Source organism: Lissotriton vulgaris, chromosome 9 (assembly GCF_964263255.1).
Source record: "Lissotriton vulgaris chromosome 9, aLisVul1.2, whole genome shotgun sequence".
In the NCBI taxonomy this organism is placed as follows: Eukaryota; Metazoa; Chordata; class Amphibia; order Caudata; family Salamandridae; genus Lissotriton; species Lissotriton vulgaris.
The window spans coordinates 685,108,170-685,127,734 of NC_141697.1; the positions used below are offsets into that span (position 1 = coordinate 685,108,170).

A 19,565-nucleotide genomic window follows, 5' to 3' on the forward strand; every position below is an offset into this window, starting at 1 on the left:
GCAAGCCTGGCTGAAGACGGCTGTAATGCCAGAAACCTGTCCTGTAGCTCTATTCTTCTGCCTCTTTATGTCACTCTTGAAGGTTCCTGATTTCTCCCTTCTCCGCTCTTTTCCTAGCTTTTTCCTCCTCCTCCTTATTCCTCTTTTTTCTGCCTTCCATTCTTCTCCTCTGGGCAATGTCTGATGACGAAAAAAAACGTCCTAGTCCCCAAACTCATTTATAAATGGTAAAGGAGGTGCTATCCTCTAAAATATATGTCACATTTTGGCACATAGACCTCCAGGGGTGGGAGTAGTTATAGAGCAGAGGAGTCAGCAGAGACAAAGCCTCGCAGGATCCCAGCACTGGGTGTACACGGTGGTTTTCAACACAAATAGCCTCCCTTTACAAACAGCTTCCCATCATTGCCAACAGCCCTCCTTGATTTCAAAAGGCCTATCTCAAAAGAAACTGCCTTATCGCAAAGTCAATAACCCTATCTCATTGCTATAAACATTGCCTGTACAACAAGAGGTCTACACACACACTGGTCTTTTAAAGCCACTGTGCATTCTACACACCAACAAGGCTACACTGAGACCAACAACCCTACTTTCACATCTGCAACCATCCCTCCATGCCATCAGCCATTCCTCTTTGAGAAAATGTGTCTTTCATGCCAAAAGCCTTCCGGATAGGGCGGATAGGCATTCTATTCTGCCAGCCATTCCCCTGAAGGGGAGGGGACCTCGGAGGCAGATTTTGAAAGGTCACCAGAACCGCTCCATCACTTTCCCAGCTCCTCGAAGTTAACTGCAGCAAGCACTGGGAGGCAAGAAAGAGAGGAAGGAAGAAAAGAGGGAGAGAGAAAACGATCAGAGAGGGAAATGAGAGAAAAAGAGAGAGAGAGAGAGAGAGAGAGAGAGAGAGAGAGAGAGAGAGGAAGAGAGAGAGAGAGAGAGAGAGAGAGAGAGAGAGAGAGAGAGAGAGAGAGAGAGAGAGAAAGAGAGAGATAGATTGCAGCAGCAGACAGGGCAACCGGGGCTGGTTTGAGCATGTTTGCAAGGCCTGCTCTTGTCTTCCCTCTACATGAACAGCTCTGTCTCTTTGCCAAGAGCCCTTGCTCAAGAGCCACAGTGAATTTTCCACGCAATTTTTCGGCTTTTTCCTGTTAGTGTGTTTTAAAGGAGCTGGGTTTAGGTCTGGCCTTCTTCCCACATTGCTGCATCAGCTTTCACATTCCTTCTCTGTGTCAGTGACTGGGCGGCCACTAGAGGAGGCGGAAGATAAGTTTAAGTTTGAGAATAGACAGCCAGGGGAGTGTCAGACATGAATAAATATTTATCCGCTTGTCACCCGCATGCAGGAAAAGGCTTACATTTGATATTGTTTTTGTGTGAGAATTTAGCTAAAGCGTCTGGCCTCTTGGAAACAGGGTGACAAGTAACAGGCCTTGCCCAAACTACTGGATTTTTAAATGCCCATCCCGAATGGTCCTGATTTTCCAGAAGTGTAAGGGCTGTATCACATAACTAGATCTGTGCCCAGGGAGCTAGAATTAGCTGTTATGACATAAACTGATTTGTGCCAGTGGTAATTGAATCTGTTAGTGGTAAAAGTTGATGGTAGAAATTTAACTTATTGTGCAATATATTCTCTATAGAAGTCAATGGTGAGAGACATGTAGCAATACATAAAATTACAAAATGAATAATATCACTGGATATGGCGCAATATTGTTTTAGTCTCAGGCACACATAAAAAAGGATTTTTCCACCCAAATACTGGAGTACAGCCAATACAAGTCTGTTTTGGTAATATGATGCTGTAGCAATAGTGGTGGTAGTAGGAACCACAAGTGAGGTTCCTAATGTTGGGTTTGCTCATGTATGTCTTTGAAGACATGTATGTATATGTACATGCATTGCCCACTGGACAGCTGAAAAGGAGTAGCATAAAATGCCAGGGGCCTTCAATCAATCAATCAGGGGTTTGTAGAGCGAAAGCTATTCACCCGGAACGGGTCTCAAGGTACTAAGGGAGGGGGCCGGGAGGAGGGGGGTTCCACAGATCCTGGAGGTTCACTGAGTTCCATTGAAGAGCCAGGTCTTGAGGTACTTTAGGGACTCAGGGAGCGGTGCAGTCTGTCAGAGGTGGAGAGGGAGGGAGTTCCCTTGCCCCTCGCTACATACCACACGGCTTTGCCAGGATATACGTAGATACTATATTTAGATATTCCTCTTACAGCCCCCTGGATATTTGATTTAGTTAACTCTTCCTTCAAAACAGAGGTGGTTCTTAGTAAATGGAACAGCTGGTATTAGTCTATAATTAGATTGCTAAACCTAAAGAGCATGATTTAGAGTTTGGCGCATGGGTACCTTTCCGTCTTATTGCAAGTGCCATAGGCTACAGTGCAGTTGTAATTAGGCGAGCAGGTTAATTGTCACATTTGTGGCATGTAACCGGCATGCCAAACTTTAAAGTAGTGCAAAAACCACAGTTGATGGTCAGAATGCAGAACAATGTCATACATTCACCCCAGTACAGAGATCTGGGCCTATATCCATCGTTTTTTTGCACTCCACGCCACCCCAGTTCAGACATGACCATATGCAAATCAGCCTTGACCCTGTGCCTCACGGGAACAGTCCAGCCTGAACTGCCAAGCCATGTCTTTAAATTAGGCCATAAGTAATTATAGGCCCATCTCACCATCTCACTACTTCCATTTAATGCCAAGACACCAGAGGGATAGGTTAATGCCCAACGTTCCTTTTTCTTTTCTGAAAATTACGTTGCAATTCTGCTTAAGCTGGCTTTCGACCTCACTGTGTAATAGAAGGACGGAAGGTGCACTACTAGCAATCAGGGTTTGTAAAGCAAAACTACTCACCTGTGAGGGGTTCAAGGTGCTGAAGGGCTCTGTTGAGTCCTGGGGTCTACCAAAGAGCCAGGCCTTGAGATCCTTTCTGAACTTGGACAGTGTGGGGGCTTGCCGGAGGGGGAGCTCATTCCAGACCTTGTTTATGATGACCCTGGTATAATCCTGGATCGGGGTGGTACTGCGGACCTTCTATTTTAATCTGCTACTGCATTCAAGACCACGAGCCAGCTGGCGCTGATAGTCTGCATGAACAACAATAGGAGGGAAGCACTAAAGTTGATCTTTTTTTCTTAAAGAACAATGGCCAACCAGTTTTCATACCATCTTATTCTTCCTTTCCTAAGAGCTTAGCATGCAGAGTTCCACAAGAATCCATTTTGCCTAACCTTGTTGGATCTTAACCCCTCCCGTAGCTCGTCATGACCCACGCGGCGCTCACACGCGGGGATAATTCCCCTGCTGTGCTGAGCGTTCCACGAAAACGGGTGTGGGCATGACGAGCTCAGCTTGTCATGAGCACAGCACCACCGTGCAGCGTGACGAGCTGCGCGCCGCCCCTCCCCCCAGCACCGCGGGGGAATTAGCCCCGCGGCAAAGAGGTTAAAGTAGTCCCTCTGGCTCGACATGTTTGATCATTTAACTTGACTCATATATGTTATGCGCAACTCACATATTTAACTTGACTTATATATGTTGTGCGCAACTCAGATCTCCCTCAAACAAATATATGAAGTTGCTTCACAGCAATTCCACACTGGCTGATGCTTAAATAGTTAAAATTAGATTCTGAACAAAATTGAAGTAATGGTGCTTTGAGGCACTTCCTCCCTTTAGTCTTATTTCTGGTAGCCTGATGTGTCAGGTCCCCAAAGAAAAACACAAAAACTTGTGCCTACCTTGATGAGGAATTGTCCTTAAATAATCCAGGTCTCCAATGTCTCATTATCTTGTTTTTCTCATTTAAAAGTTTCGAAAAAGAATATCTCATATCTTAGAAAGCTCCTTATTTTAAAGTCTCACAAGCCATTGTTGGTTCCCATCAGGAATGTACAACGCCCTACCCTTTGGGCTCCCCCTTTACACCATACAGCATCTTAAACTGATACAAAATGCAACTGCAAGTCCTTTACTAAGTTGCCTACGAGATCGCCCATCTCCAGACAATTGAGAAAGCTGCTCTGGTTGCCTAATAGCAAACTAGCAATCTTTTAGAATTTATATATTTGCTTTAAAGCTTTGCATAATGATGGCCTTTTCCTATAAAGTCCAGGTTTTTACTTGGTACACCCCTATCAATTTCTTCGCTTATCCACGCACACCAACCTGTGTTTCTGAGGATTAAAAGGAATCAACAGGGCAGTTGAGCCTCCTGTTAATGAGTGGACAACATTTGTACGATCTCCCAGCTTAACTTGGTGCAGTAAAGGTTTTCATGCTTTTTTGGGGGAAAAAGAAACACTTATTTACAATTTTAATTTGAGGTGAGGCAGATGTACCTTGATTTTTAAGGGCATAGCCCCAGGCCTCTCTCATCAGCAATTACACACTTTAAAAAAAGTATAACTAAAAAAATAAGTATATCTGAAGAGCTCAAAGTTCTTTGGCCTCTTAGCCGCGACTTCCATTTAGTAATTAAGTGATATGTATGTATCTTTCTCCTGTAATCTGCTGCCACTTCCCAATAGAAGTGTTGTGGTCTGTTACAGAGGCGGCTCTTCCGTTATGGCGGAGGAGCGTCGCCCCACCTGCTGTGAGTGCAGCAGGCACACGCATTCATAAAATAGTAATTAATACCATTTTAGTATAATGTGTCTCAGGCTTGCGCTGTTACAGTGCAAACAAAAGGGGGTGAGGCTGATTGGTGTAATTGCACTATTACTTCAGCCCCTGCAAGTGCGCATGTCAGATTGGCCGGCTGTCTTGAGCCTGCCAAGCTGACTTGTGCACTTCAGATCTAGTAATCCCTGGGCTGAGAAACAGCCGAGGGATTACAGCCGCAGGTCCCCAGCATCAAAATGAGTGCTGGGTTAGCCTGCGCCAACCAATCTGATTGGTTGGTTTAGCTTTGTACAAGGGGGGAAGTCCTTCTCTTTCCACCTGAATCAGCGCTGAGGAGACTGACAGGACGAAGGAGACTGCATCCAGAGTTTGCGTGCCAGCAAGCCCAACATATATGATGAATGTTTTGTGCATCGGACCCCCCCCCCCCCATATTGTAATGTTGCCGGCCACTGTTTGTCTGATCACTGAGCGATAGCAACCCATGTTAAAATGACTGCAACTTTGTTTCTTTCCCTTTCAGACAAAATAATCTAGCACTAACGAAATCATTGTACAGCCCTTGTTAGGAAACCTATAACAGTTATCCCTGTACGTGACAAAATAGCAGTTCTGCCAGAATGATAACATGAGGAGCAGGTTGTCCTATGACACGGCTACTGCTTTCGACACTCCGCTATGTGGTAGAAAACTAGCTTGTCAGGAGACATGAAACAACAGGCTTCAGTACAAGAAAGCATAGAGCATTTATAAGGATTGTGATATGAGTAGCAGCAAGTCACAGGGCTATCCACCCTGTAACAGAAAAGAAGTGCCGATGAGGTGGGACTGAGGTTATTTGGCACCAAGGCACATAGCTGCAAGATGCTCAGGGAAATAGCTGTCATTGGTACAACAGGTGAAGGGGCACATAGATGAAGAGGTCTTTGGGATGAAACTCATTTTTTATCAGACTTTAAGTACCCAATAAGGGACAGAGGTTTCACTGGTCTTACTTGTGTCCATGTTAGAGTGGCCACCTGGCATGGAGGCAAATTCCGTACAGTGAGTATAAATATTCAGAACAAAGGCTCAAAATTCGGGACCAAGGGTCAAAATTCAGGACAACAATTTGGGATAAGAGGTCAATTTTACAAACACAGATGAGGAGGTCTTGATATAAGTAAGGAAAAATACATTCCACAAACGTACAAGTTAAAATAGAATGATGCTCTTTAATCTGTACAACACATAACAGTATTGGTCATGCATGTATATGTAGCCGGGCTTATTTAAAGATTATTAACTAGCAAACATATAAACTAAGCAAACTTTTAAGCCCAATATAAGGGACAGTTGTCACGGGATTCTGCCCCCTTAACATGAAAGTTAGTATCGGAAGCAGAACTCTGTTGCTGATAGTTTTAGTGTTTGATAGCGTACTTTTTATCAGAACGCAGACTTCTAGGGGACTTTTTCCCACGAGAAAACAAATAGAAATCTGCACATTAATGTATCATATTAATCTGGATGGGGGAAAGACAGAGGAAAAGTTTGAACTTTGTTTTGTTTACTAATGTGTTTGCTTGTTAACTACCATAATCACAATGTTATTTATTTCATCTCTGCAACACCTTCTTTTTTAATACACTAGTAAATTATATGCTTTGCTCCTCGTACAGATTACAGAGCTCTGACAGAGGTCAGGACAGACTGTACCGGGCACCGGGTTTTTTCCTGGGGGCTGGCATGGTGGGGCTGTTTTTGTCTGCTATTGAGGGACAGGTTTTGATGTTGGGGGACCGGCCGGATGTCTTCGGGCCTGCAGCACTTCAGCTCTTTACAAAGCAGTCTAAAACAAATGGTTTTAAAGCGTGCTGGTCGGAACCGCCAGCTAAAAAAAAACATTTATTTTTGCACTTGTTTGTTCTGGTCTTCTGCAGACTCCGCCGGAGCAGCGGTGACATTCAGGAATTAAGGGCAATGAAAGATGGGGTTCTGCTTTTCTTGGCTCCGATAGTCCAGTACATATGGGATTAAGATATTTAAAATGTCAAAACAGTGTATTTCTTAACAACGTGGACATGGTAACGCATTTCAGTTTTGTATGTTAAATCATACTATTGCCTTGAGTGACACTTGTTAGAAGTGATTCTAATCATGAACTTAGAAACACTCTACGCTCTCCACCACTGCCCTGACAATGATGCTATTAGTCAACCAAGAGGGGAGTCAGTTCAGTTGTGCAACACAAAATGATGTGCCCTCCAACAGAATGTGAAGAGGGGCCCTGAGTACCCCCTATCTCAAGGTTATATTCATGGGCCTTGTGCTGAATGGGGCCCCCTGATGAGTTGGGGGCCACTGAAGACTTGGGGGTGTACTTGTGACCTAGGGTGTTACTATAGATGGAGTAACAGTACAGCCTTTTGTTTTTGTGCAGACTATAACTATGACACAATTTATTTGCATGGAATTCCGCTTTAAGCACTTACCCTTCCACCCCTCATGCATATGTTAACTTTTTTCGCTCCACAAAATCTCCCACTAACATTTCATTTTTTTATTGCAATAATTTAAATCCATAATATTAATACTGGAGGGAGTTGTGTGGTGCAGAAACCAGAGTGGTGACTCCGGAGCGTGGAGTTCACGGTTCGGGGAGACAACTCAGGTCAGCACCATGTGACTCTGGGCAATAGCTCCCTTAATCTCACTGACGGGCCCAGCGCCTTGAAACCTTAAGGAGTGAGATGTAAGCGTTCTTAAAAAATATATATGGATGTGTAATAATAATAACAGTGGCCATTCGGCTAATGACTACACACTTTTCAGCTTAGCTGCTGCTAAGAAAGGCAACAGAGGGCCCATTGCTTCCATAAAATGTATTTTTTCTTAGCTGCATATTTGTTAATCCGTGTGTGTCTTAATAATAGACCCGTCAAATTCCGGGAAGCAGTTCACCATTTTCCAACCCAAATGAAGAGACGTGAAACATCTTACAGTGAGAGGCACTATAGGGAGAGATGCACACAATCCAGAAGCGAGACAGAGACGCACAACACAAAGAGATAAATCACAATAAAGTGAGAGAAAGGCACAATAAACAGAGAAAACCAAAATGAATAAAGAGAAAAGCACATTAAAGCGAGACACTCTAAACCGAACTTGAGAGAAAGTGTATTTTGTTGAAATAGAGGAACTTCAGTTCTTAACCATACAACTAGAAATGTGGAAAAGCCTGTCACGGGAGACGTCAGCCAGTCAAGCCTCAGGGACATACAACTTTCTTTTCTGGGACCAATGTTAATTGTGGAGGACGGAGCAGAGACAGGTCTCATAACAAGACTCTTGTTGAGTCGCCGACTGACTGTTCCTATGGGGCGGGAGGAGCACGTGCAGGCCGTTCCGGGCCCATCCTTTGAGTCCGGTATGCCCCTAATATGCCGTTTTAGGGCAAAGCAAGCAGGCTTGCACAAAAATAAATACACCCAAGCAGGAAGAAAAAGAGGGAAGGTGAGCTCGAGATACACTAAAGTAACCCCTAAGGCCAAAGCAACATGACCAGTCAGCAAGAGCTAAAATATGTTGAACGCTAGGATTGGCTGGTCGAAATACAAGCCAATCCTAGGTTCTAGGTTTATGCAAGGTGACCACGGTCCAACGGAATCCTTTGATGATGAGTACGGTCACATGATTGGCTCCCATATTTGCATCTTTCAAATTACGGACAAAAACGGTCTGTGAGAAGACGAATTACAGACAACGGACATTGGTTCTACATTATGGACTATCCTTGTAAATGACGGATGGGTGGTTACTCTTATCAGAGTTCTTGGCACCCTTGGTATGCCACTGGAGACGCCTGAAGGTTAAAACAGTCTTGTAGCCAAGGAGTGGAGAAGCGCCCGAGGCAGAGACTGTGTCACAGGAAGTGTAGTCCTGGAACTTTATATGGGTCAGGAGCTTGGAGTACAGCCAGACTCTGAGAGAAGTGGGGGAGAAGGGGTTGACAGATTCACATTTCTTCAACTCAAGGAAGTCTTCCTAATCGACCTGCGGTCTCACTGACAAACATTCTAAAAAGATGACATTTGGGTTCCCAAATCGGAAGTGCTTTGGTAAATCCATCATGAAGATTTCGTAATCCTACTTTGACGCGCATTAGAAGTGTTGGACACGTGCCAGGAGGAAAGTGGAGAAATTATGAAATCATATATTTTGAAAGAAAATTGTAAACAGTGTTCAGATAATATTAACTGTAGACCATATTCCATACAAATAACAGCACTTTTTTAGTTAGCTGGTTACTTCCACCACTGACTAGATTGTTATACACAGGTAAATTTGTGGTGCTATTTTCAAACAAACTCTATCATATGCATTTTATCCTTGTAGGATAAATGAAAGGCTGAGTCACTTCGACTAGGATTTGAGCCTGCAGTTACTCAGTCCACTAAACTGTCCCAAATAATAGGGAAATAAATTGCATAGCTCTGAATGTTCCTTCAATGGCTATCATTGACAGGAATTATACAAAAAGCAAATTCGAATGTGTAAGCACTCCCAAGGAAGAGTTAGAACATGGGTACCCACAAACATTTGACCAAGGGGCCACAAAATATGGTATGTGGTGTGACCGAGGGCCGCACTGATGCCAGCAGGGTGGTGGTACGAAGTCTGGGTGGATGTGTAAGGAGGCCTAAAAAAAAGTTAGGTAAACCAGCAAGCATTTATTTGTAGTTTAACTAAAGTTAAGTGGTGCAGGACACCATCATAGTTACTTCATAACTTAATTTAACTTGCAAATAAATGCTTTCCCTTTTATTAAAAAAAGTCTGACTATAAGTGCCAAGCAAGTAAATGGCAGCTTGTGCTGCTGTTCATCAGGGGGCCCTCATGTAAAGATCAAGAGAGCCGCAAGCTGCCCCCGGGCCGTACTTTGAATATCACTTTATTAGAAGATGAGTATATGAGTCGCATCAGGGTGAATCTTTTTACAAATTAACCTGCGTTTTATGTGTTGGAACAGTCTAACACTAATACACAAGAACTAAATGTTCGTTTTGAAGTCAAAATATGCATCATCTTTTTGTGAGGTTAAGTAGAGAGCACTCTGAAGTCTGGGCTTTGGAACATTGATGTTAAACTCGGATTGACTTTAATTTTCAGGAAAACTGGGGCACCGTGAACTGTAATGCAACAGCATGGCTAGCATGGTCCTTTAATAGCTTGGCCTGAATTTACTAAACTTTCACACAACTCAACACAGCTTGCCGTTCTGCGTTCCTTGAAAGGGAGAGAGCAGGAACGCGCCATATCTACTAAGATATAGCACCCTTCTGTTCTCTCATTGTGGGGGTAGCTCCTAAACAATACTTTACCAAAATAAATTACCAAGGAGCTAGCAGAACAATGTCCACTGTAAGACCCCCACATACATGAAACTGCGGCTCCTGGTGTCTGTCCATTCTCTGCAAAACTTTTGACTTCTAGCTCTTCAGCCTTCTGCCCCAGCTACCTCATTCTTTTAACTTCAACGCCAACATTACACTGAAGATGATTCCTGTTAGAAATGAGGGTCTCTAGTTCGCAAGGGTTTGCACCTTTGTGCAAATAGGAGCCCTTCTTCCTAGTCAGGATAAGGGAGTTACACTCCTAAAATAATCCATGCTCATCCCCTTGGTAGCTTGGCACGAGCCGTCAGGCTTATGTTAGAGGTACAAAAGGGGGTGTGATGGACGGAGCATCAGAATCAATCAAACACTCACACCCAGTCAAAAGATCTGGGTTTAATCCATCACCATTCTTTAGCCCACTCTGCCACCCCAGTTCTGACATGGCTATATGCAAATCAGTCTGACCCTGTGCCTCATGGGAACAGTCCAGCCCGAACTGCCAAGCCATGTCTTCCCTGGACCGGAAACAAGCTTCCAAGGACCAGTTTCTGGCATTCCAGCCGTCTTCAGCCAGGCTTGCTTGAATCCAGTGGCAAAGCGAGCAAGGGACTCACGTCTGAGCATACCCTGCCACACTTATGGCGGCCAAAAGCGGTACAAAAGGGGGTGGTGATGGACGGAGCATCTGAATCAATCAAACACTCACACCAAGTCAAAAGATCTGGGTTTAATCCAGCACCGTTCTTTAGCCCACTCTGCCACCCCAGTTCTGACATGGCTATATGCAAATCAGTCTGACCCTGTGCCTCATGGGAACAGTCCAGCCCGAATTGCCAAGCCATGTCTTCCGTGGACCGGAAACAAGCTTCTGAGGACCGGTTTCTGGCATTCCAGCGGTCTTCAGCCCGGCTTGCTTGAATCCAGTGGCAAAGTGAGCAAGGGACTCACGTCTGAGCATACCCTGCCACACTTATGGCGGCCAAAAGCGGTACAAAAGGGGGTGGTGATGGATGGAGCATCTGAATCAATCAAACACTCACACCCAGTCAAAAGATCTGGGTTTAATCCATCACCGTTCTTTAGCCCACTCTGCCACTCCAGTTCTGACATGGCTATATGCAAATCAGTCTGACCCTGGCCTCATGGGAACAGTCCAGCCCGAACTGCCAAGCCATGTCTTCCCTGGACCGGAAATAAGCTTCCGAGGACTGGTTTCTGGCATTCCAGCCGTCTTCAGCCCAGCTTGCTTGAATCCAGTGGCAAAATGAGCAAGGGACTCACGTCTGAGCATACCCTGCCACACTTATGGCGGCCAAAAGCGGTACAAAAGGGGGTGGTGATGGACGGAGCATCTGAATCAATCAAACACTCACACCCAGTCAAAAGATCTGGGTTTAATCCATCACCGTTCTTTAGCCCACTCTGCCACCAAGTTCTGACATGGCTATATGCAAATCAGTCTGACCCTGTGCCTCATGGAAAAAGTCCAGCCCGAACTGCCAAGCCATGTCTTCCCTGGACCGGAAACAAGCTTCCGAGGACCGGTTTCTGGCATTCCAGCCGTCATCAGCCCGGCTTGCTTGAATCCAGTGGCAAAGTGAGCAAGGGACTCATGTCTGAGCCTACCCTGCCACACTTATGGCGGCCAAAAGCGGTACAAAAGGGGGTGGTGATGGACGGAGCATCTGGATCAATCAAACACTCACACCCAGTCAAAAGATCTGGGTTTAATCCATCACCGTTCTTTAGCCCACTCTGCCACCCCAGTTCTGACATGGCTATATGCAAATCAGTCTGACCCTGGCCTCATGGGAACAGTCCAGTCTGAACTGCCAAGCCATGTCTTCCCTGGACCGGAAATCAGCTTCCGAGGACCGGTTTCTGGCATTCCAGCTGTCTTCAGCCCGGCTTGCTTGAATCCAGTGGCAAAATGAGCAAGGGACTCACGTCTGAGCATACCTTGCCACACTTATGGCGGCCAAAAGCGGTAAAAAAGGGGGTGGTGATGGACGGAGCATCTGAATCAATCACACACTCACACCCAGTCAAAAGATCTGGGTTTAATCCATCACCATTCTTTAGCCCACTCTGCCACCCAAGTTCTGACATGGCTATATGCAAATCAGTCTGACCCTGTGCCTCATGGGAACAGTCCAGCCCGAACTGCCAAGCCATGTCTTCCCTGGACCGGAAACAAGCTTCCGAGGACCGGTTTCTGGCATTCCAGCCGTCTTCAGCCCGGCTTGCTTGAATCCAGTGGCAAAGTGAGCAATGGACTCACGTCAGAGCATACCCTGCCACACTTATGGTGGCCAAAAGCGGTACAAAAGGGGGTGGTGAATGTGATGGACGGAGCATCTGAATCAATCAAACACTCACACCCAGTCAAAAGATCTGGGTTTAATCCAGCACCGTTCTTTAGCCCACTCTGCCACCCCAGTTCTGACATGGCTATATGCAAATCAGTCTGACCCTGTGCCTCATGGGAACAGTCCAGCCCGAACTGCCAAGCCATGTCTTCCCTGGACCGGAAACCAGCTTCCGAGGACCAGTTTCTGGCATTCCAGCCGTCTTCAGCCCGGCTTGCTTGAATCCAGTGGCAAAGTGAGCAAGGGACTCACGTCTGACCATACCCTGCCACACTTATGGCGGCCAAAAGCGGTACAAAAGGGGGTTGTGATGGACGGAGCATCTGAATCAATCAAACACTCACACCCAGTCAAAAGATCTGGGTTTAATCCAGCACCGTTCTTTAGCCCACTCTGCCACCCCAGTTCTGACATGGCTATATGCAAATCAGTCTGACCCTGTGCCTCATGGGAACAGTCCAGTCCGAACTGCCAAGCCATGTCTTTCCTGGACCGGAAACAAGCTTCCGAGGACCGGTTTCTGGCATTCCAGCCGTCTTCAGCCCGGCTTGCTTGAATCCAGTGGCAAAGTGAGCAAGGGACTCGCGTCTGAGCATACCCTGCCACACTTATGGCGGCCAAAAGCGGTACAAAAGGGGGTGGTGATGGACGGAGCATCTGAATCAATGAAACACTCACACCCAGTCAAAAGATCTGGGTTTAATCCATCACCGTTCTTTAGCCTACTCTGCCACCCCAGTTCTGACATGGCTATATGCAAATCAGTCTGACCCTGTGCCTCATGGGAACAGTCCAGCCCGAACTGCCAAGCCATGTCTTCCCTGGACCGGAAACAAGCTTCTGAGGACCGGTTTCTGGCATTCCAGCCGTTTTCAGCCCGGCTTGCTTGAATCCAGTGGCAAAGTGACCAAGGGACTCACGTCTGAGTATACCCTACCACACTTATGGCGGCCAAAAGCGGTACAAAAGGGAGTGGTGATTGACCTCCTTTTTGCGGCCCTTCCTCAAGATGACTATGTAAGTTTTGTCTAAGTTGACTATCATCTGCTTTGCTGTGCAATAAAGAGCCAGAGTGTTAAGCATGTTTTGCAGACCAAAGGAAGTGAACTTTGTAAGAGCTCTATCATCTGCATATTGAAGTGATGTCAGCAGGTATTGTCTGATTTAGGTGATGGGAGTGCGACAAATCCAGAACTGTGCTCATGTCTGAGATAAACTGATTGAATAATATTGGAGCAAGGACACAGTCTTATTTAGCCTATATATGCATATAGCCATGTTCTGATCTGTGATGGTGCAGTGAGATAAATAACGGTGATGGATCAAGTCCTGATCTTTGGACTGGGTAAGAGTGGTCTGCTTAATTCAGACACTCTGTTCATCACCACCCCCTTTTCTGAATCGTTTTTGGCCACTATAGGTGTGGCAGGGTATACTCAGACATGAGTCCCATTCTCACTGCACCATCAGGATTCAAGCAAGCCGGGCCGAAGACGGCTGAAATGCCAGAAACCGGTCCCCGGTAGCTTGTTTCCTTTCTGGTGAAGAATTGGCTTGGTAGTTTAGTCTGCCCTGTTCCCATGATGCACTGGGCCAGGGACAGACTGATTTGCATATAGCCATGTTCTGATCTGGGATGGTGCAGTGAGATAAATAACGGTGATGGATCAAGCCCTGATCTTTGGACTGGGTAAGAGTGGTCTGCTTAATTCAGACACTCTGTTCATCACCACCCCTTTTTCTGAACAGTCTTATTTTAAGCCTCGTCTTGTTGGAATGGTTTTAGTTAGGCCCTTGTTTGTGCTCAAGCTAATCTTTGCCCAAGTGTCAGAGTACAGTAGCTGAATGCTCGCAGGAGGTTGGCTGAGATATTCCATAATGTTACTTTGTGCCACAGCAAGTTCCTGTCAACATGGCCGACGGCTTTAGAAAATTTAATAAAGCACATTTAGGGAAGTAGTTTTTTCTGAGTGTGTTTCGATATTAGGGTGCAAAGAGAACTAGGTTATCTTTGTTGTGTTTGAGCAATGGTGAAAACCTGTTTGATTGCATGTGAGCTGGCCCAATTCCGCCACCCAGTTTTCCTGTTCCTGCAGTAGGGTCGCAGCGAAGATCTTTGCATCAGTATCTAATAATGCAATCAAGCGATAGCTGTGTGGGGCCAAGAAATTGGCTTTTGTATAGATCGGTTGAGGATTGACCCTCGCCAAGACTCTGGTATGTGAGTCTCACTGATGCAGTAGTTGAAAAGTTGTCAGAGTGTTTTGCTCCATAGGTCCGGATCATGCTTGTAAATTGAGGCTGAAACCCCATTTGGGCCAGGTGCCCCATTGCATCTAATTTTCTTACTTTGCGCTGCCCTTGTGGGTTGGGAAAGGGCAAGAGCTGGTATATCTGCCTTGCTGCTTATGCACAACAAGACAAGTCTGTTGCTGTGATCTAATAATCCAATGTGTGCAAGCCACGTTTGTTGTGGGACATCACCGCCAGCAGCACAAGTGAGGCCATGCTCTAGCTGATTATTCAGGGCCCACAAAGATTTATTGTTATTTGAGTTTCAGGCTTGTATAATTTCGATGGGAAAAAATCTTTACAACGCAGTCATTACATCGCACTACATTTACAATGCAGACATTACATCGCAACAACCTTTACAGCGAATGTCAATACAACGCATCCATTACATTGGATGTCCCTACAACGCATGACACTACAATGCATGTCACTACAACGCATCCATTACATCGCATGTCATTACAACGCATCCCATTACAACGCATCCCATTACAACGCATAGTACCTCTGCACTAACCAACACGTACCCAACTGTTGCACCCCCTGGAGTTAGAATAGTAATTTTTACCCCTATACTATCCAACACTTACCTTAAATCAATGTAATGGTATGCGTTGTAATGGTATGCGTTGTAAAGGTATAATGCGATGTAATGGAATGCGTTGTAAATGTAGTTTAAAAAAATTAGTTGTAGTGGTATGCAATGTAAATGTATGCGGTGTAAAGGATGTTGTTATGTAATAACTGCATTGTAAAGGTATGCGTTGTAAATGTAAGCGTTGTAACGTCATACATTCAATTTCGATCCAGACTTGCTTGTACGCTTTGCCTCCCAAATAGCTTTTTTATATTCGTTCCTGATCTCTGTGAATGCAGGAGGACATCCAGGTGCGTGCAAGTGTTGCTTTGTCTTTGCTGCTTTTAAGGCGCTCTTCTGTTGTTTGAGAGCGCCATTGTACCATTTGTTGTTGGCCGGGCATTGGTGGAGCAAGCCTTGCCAATTGTTTGCTCCACGGGACTTTTTTACTTCTGCTAGTAGATCTGTCAGACAGCCACATGGCCCTGTGGTTCCCACCTGCCTATTCGATATTGCAGTGCACCCGGGTCTTGAAAGCCTATATTGCGCCTTTCGTGAGCACAATTGTTTTTGTTTATAATTTCTACCATTAAGGGTGGAGGTCGCTTTCTCAGCGACTTTCTGCTGAAAAAGCTTTGACCCTGTGAAATAGGCGGAAGGAGACAAATACATTGTCTAGCACTGAATCTGCTGTTTTGGATGTACAAGTCTTTGCCATTGGGTGAGCTGAATCAAACCTTCCATTCAGTGCCCCAAGGTTCATTGCTTCAAATGTTGACAGCAGTTGGTGGTCAGCTCTGTGGAGCTTTGCTTATTTTGAGACCTGCTCGGGTATGTTCCAGCCACCATCCAAAGTTTATGATTCTGCGCTATTCCTAAGGTGGTTTGCCAGATTTAAGTTAAAATCGCTTGGCACAATCCACCTGCGCACAAGTGTCAACTGTTGAGTTTGACCAGAGCTTGTACTAAGGCTGCAATTGTGTTTCAGCTGCGGCCGGCCTTAGTGTTCAGGTAGAAGTTCACTACCAGGACCTTGATTTCCCAAGGCTCGGATTTCCAGTTGTTAATTAGTAGCTCTTGCATGTAAGGAAAGTTTATTTCTCGAGTGCATTTACAGTTTTCTTGAGGGTCAGGTAGATGCTCAGTTTTTGACTTGCCTTTACATTTTTTTTCTTCTGCGGATTTGTGGAATTGTGCTTATCCCCGGAGGGGAGTTTCACCAATGCTCCACGTCTCTTTGGGCAAGCCGCACACGAACGTGGCGGTCTCTCCATCTGTGAAGCGCCAGGATACCGCACACGACTGTGGCGGTCCCGCATTGAGTGCAACACCATTCCTCCGCCATCAAGAGCAGATTACAATTGAAGCTGATACCCCCGCCGATGTTCCCTCGTGACACAGCGCTCTACATTCTTTCTTCATTCCTTGGACACCAACATTACCATGGACACTTTTAACGCGCCATATTTCTAACTGCACCAGCTCCTCTAGTGACTCTAAGAGAAGGGACCCTGTCCCGCAAGCACTGACCTAATCATACAACCCTGTCCTGATGATGATCCCAAACTACTGGATCGAAACGTCGTTGACTCCTCAGCGCAACTAAAGGCGCAGCATCGGTGGTTCAACAAAATTATTGCCATTTTTTTCCTCCCGTTTGTACATTCTTGTCTGGAACCACATTATTCACTGTATATAATTGCTCACATTCACACATTGCACCATTTTCGTCCGCTGACTACACATTGTCACTTGCGTCGTCACCACTTGTGTCACCTACATGACCTAGCACCAAGTCCAATTCGGGTTGTTCACGCATTTTTTGCTTACAGTGCTGTTATAACTGTATGTTGTTTTCTCTAAAATTGTTCGTAATTACATAATGCTGAATCCACATTTCAAAAAATCAATCGAGAGTTTCCAAATTGTCTCCTTTCGTGAAAAGTATTGTACTTGCATGTCTAACCGTCCTCCCTAACGATACCAGTTGAGATACTGTTTAACCCACGTCTCCTTGAGGCATACTATGTCATAGGCACATAAGTTGGTGTCTTGCTCGGGTCCAGTGCGATTTTTTTTGCACCTGCAATATTCCATGACGTTGGACTGATCTTGCTCTTACAGTTTTCCTGTTGGCCCGTGTGTTCTAGGAATGTCCATGAAGGGCAACCGCAAGCTAGATGAGACTTGTGTTTCCAGATGGCGGTAAGCCGGTACACCAGGTTCCATGTATCGTGGATAGGGTTATTTTGTACTTTACTTGTGTTCAGTCACTGAGTGGACCTTTTGCACCTACTAACATAGATTGGCTTGCTTTCAGAATGACAGGGTTGTCCCGAATGGATTGGGTTAAGAAGTGGGGATGTTTCTCTGGCGAGCTCACATGGATCCCCAACTCTTTCAGCAGGGTGCTATGCTGGAGGATAAGGTCTTTAATTTTGACGTCATAGAATCATATTTCATAGGGTTCTCTACTCTTTTCTGATCCGGGTGGCAAGAAAGCAACGCAGTTGAAGTACTTGATGTTTATTTTGTCCAGGTCAGGCAGGGACGAGCAGATTTTAAGAATATTTGTCCTGTTTAATATGTCGCAGGGGAATATATACCATAACATAGCATGCATTTACAACGCATGCAATTACATGTTCAAAATACAACAACTGCATTGTTACATCGCTGTACATTACAACGCAAGTCATTACAAAGACTTGCTGTAGATGGCGCGCTGGACTTAGGAATAGTATAATTTACTATTCCATCTCCAGTGTGTGCAACAGTAGGGACTATTCCTTAGTTTAGAGCGCCATCTATAGCAAGTCATTGAAACGACTTGCGTTGTAGTGTACTGCGATGTAACAACGCGGTTGTTGTAACAACTGCTTTGTAAAAGTACTGCGATGTAATGACCGCTTTGTTAAGGTTGTTTTCCATCCCAGAGACCTCGAGAATTGCAGGGTGTCCGGAAAATGAACATGGCTGGCAAAGCGGTTGATGTCCCTGTCTCAATTTTGTTTTGTTATGCTCCTGTAGAGTCCTGGTACTAAGGAAGAATCCATGTAAGACAGTCGTAGCTTTTGTGCTTGAGCAGAGCTCCTCCCTGTGTCCATGTTTGGGAGGCTGGTGTATGTTATTGGAAGTAGTCCGTCCATGTAGGGGTCTGGGCAGGGCTGGTCCAATTTCCTAAAGCGTGCCTGAGCATTAGGGTGTGGCGGGGTTTGGCCATATCCTTCCTGTTGGGTCTCCTCAAACAGTGTAAGCATGGAGTGGTCATCTTCCAAAGGGTCGTATTGCCTCACAGAGCTGGTGTCATGAGGCGTGTCCTGGTTTGAAGCTGTTTGGGGTGTGGTGATTTCGTCAGTACTTATTGCTTGCGCCTTGAACATACACTCAGTTGGTAGAATCCTGGAGACACTGAGGCTAACTGTTCTTGGGCTGCATTGTAGGTGGCTCTTTGCTCTGCTGTTTTGGGGTGAATAGCTTATCAGATGCTTGCAGGTTTGGGTCATGGTTGGTTGTGCACTGTGTATTCTCGAGTTCGTGCAACCCAAGGCTCTGGAGGTCTTGTATTTTTTTAGGCTTGGCTAGCCGTAGCATTATTTGCAATTATCTGTTTATCATTTTGTGGAAGGTACCGCTTGACAGATGGAAGTCTTAGGGATGTGCAGGAATCTGAATAGAGGGTAGACTTGTTGGCCTTATTGGCCATTCGGTTTCCTAACCTCAGGCAGCCTTAAGGTTTTTTTGGTGAGTTTTTTTCAGCCTTTTTGTTTTTTTTCTTGACAGCACAGGTTGAAAGTTTGGAGATTTGGGGTTCGCTAACCCATTTTGCTTTAGGTGTACGATTACGTTTTGATTAATTATATTATCTGTTTAGCCCACGTTGTCTTTTGGTCCTATTTTTCCTGTGCATGCCCGCCAAGCTGATTCTTGGTGCACTGGGGCGGGGTGTGATAATCCATGTGGGTGATTTAAGTGTATCCTTGAGGACGTCATCCTCCCCCTGGTGGAAGAGCCCATCAGTTGACAGTATATCCGGTTTGCCTAGGGCAGGGACTGATTTTTTTATTTTTACTATCATATCTTTCATAAAGTCAGGTACTTCTGATGGTCTGTGCTCTTGTTATCAGGGAGTTCAGTTTTTCTAGTTTTGCTTCAATTGCCATAATAGATGATGCAATTGTCTACAAAACTGATATGTGTATGTCTATCTTGTCGGTGTTCATTTTTGTTGTTGTTGTTGTAATAGCCATCAATAGACTATAAAAGGTTCTCCAGTCTGTTCATTCACTGTTACATTTCT

At 45.3% G+C, this 19,565-nt stretch overlaps 1 protein-coding gene across 1 annotated transcript in view; it reads left to right on the forward strand.

Annotated features, from left to right (window-relative positions):
• PTGIR (prostaglandin I2 receptor) overlaps positions 1 to 19,565 on the forward strand; it is a 226,064-nt gene that overhangs the window by 20,761 nt on the left and 185,738 nt on the right. The gene's annotated exons all lie outside the window — the stretch shown is intronic.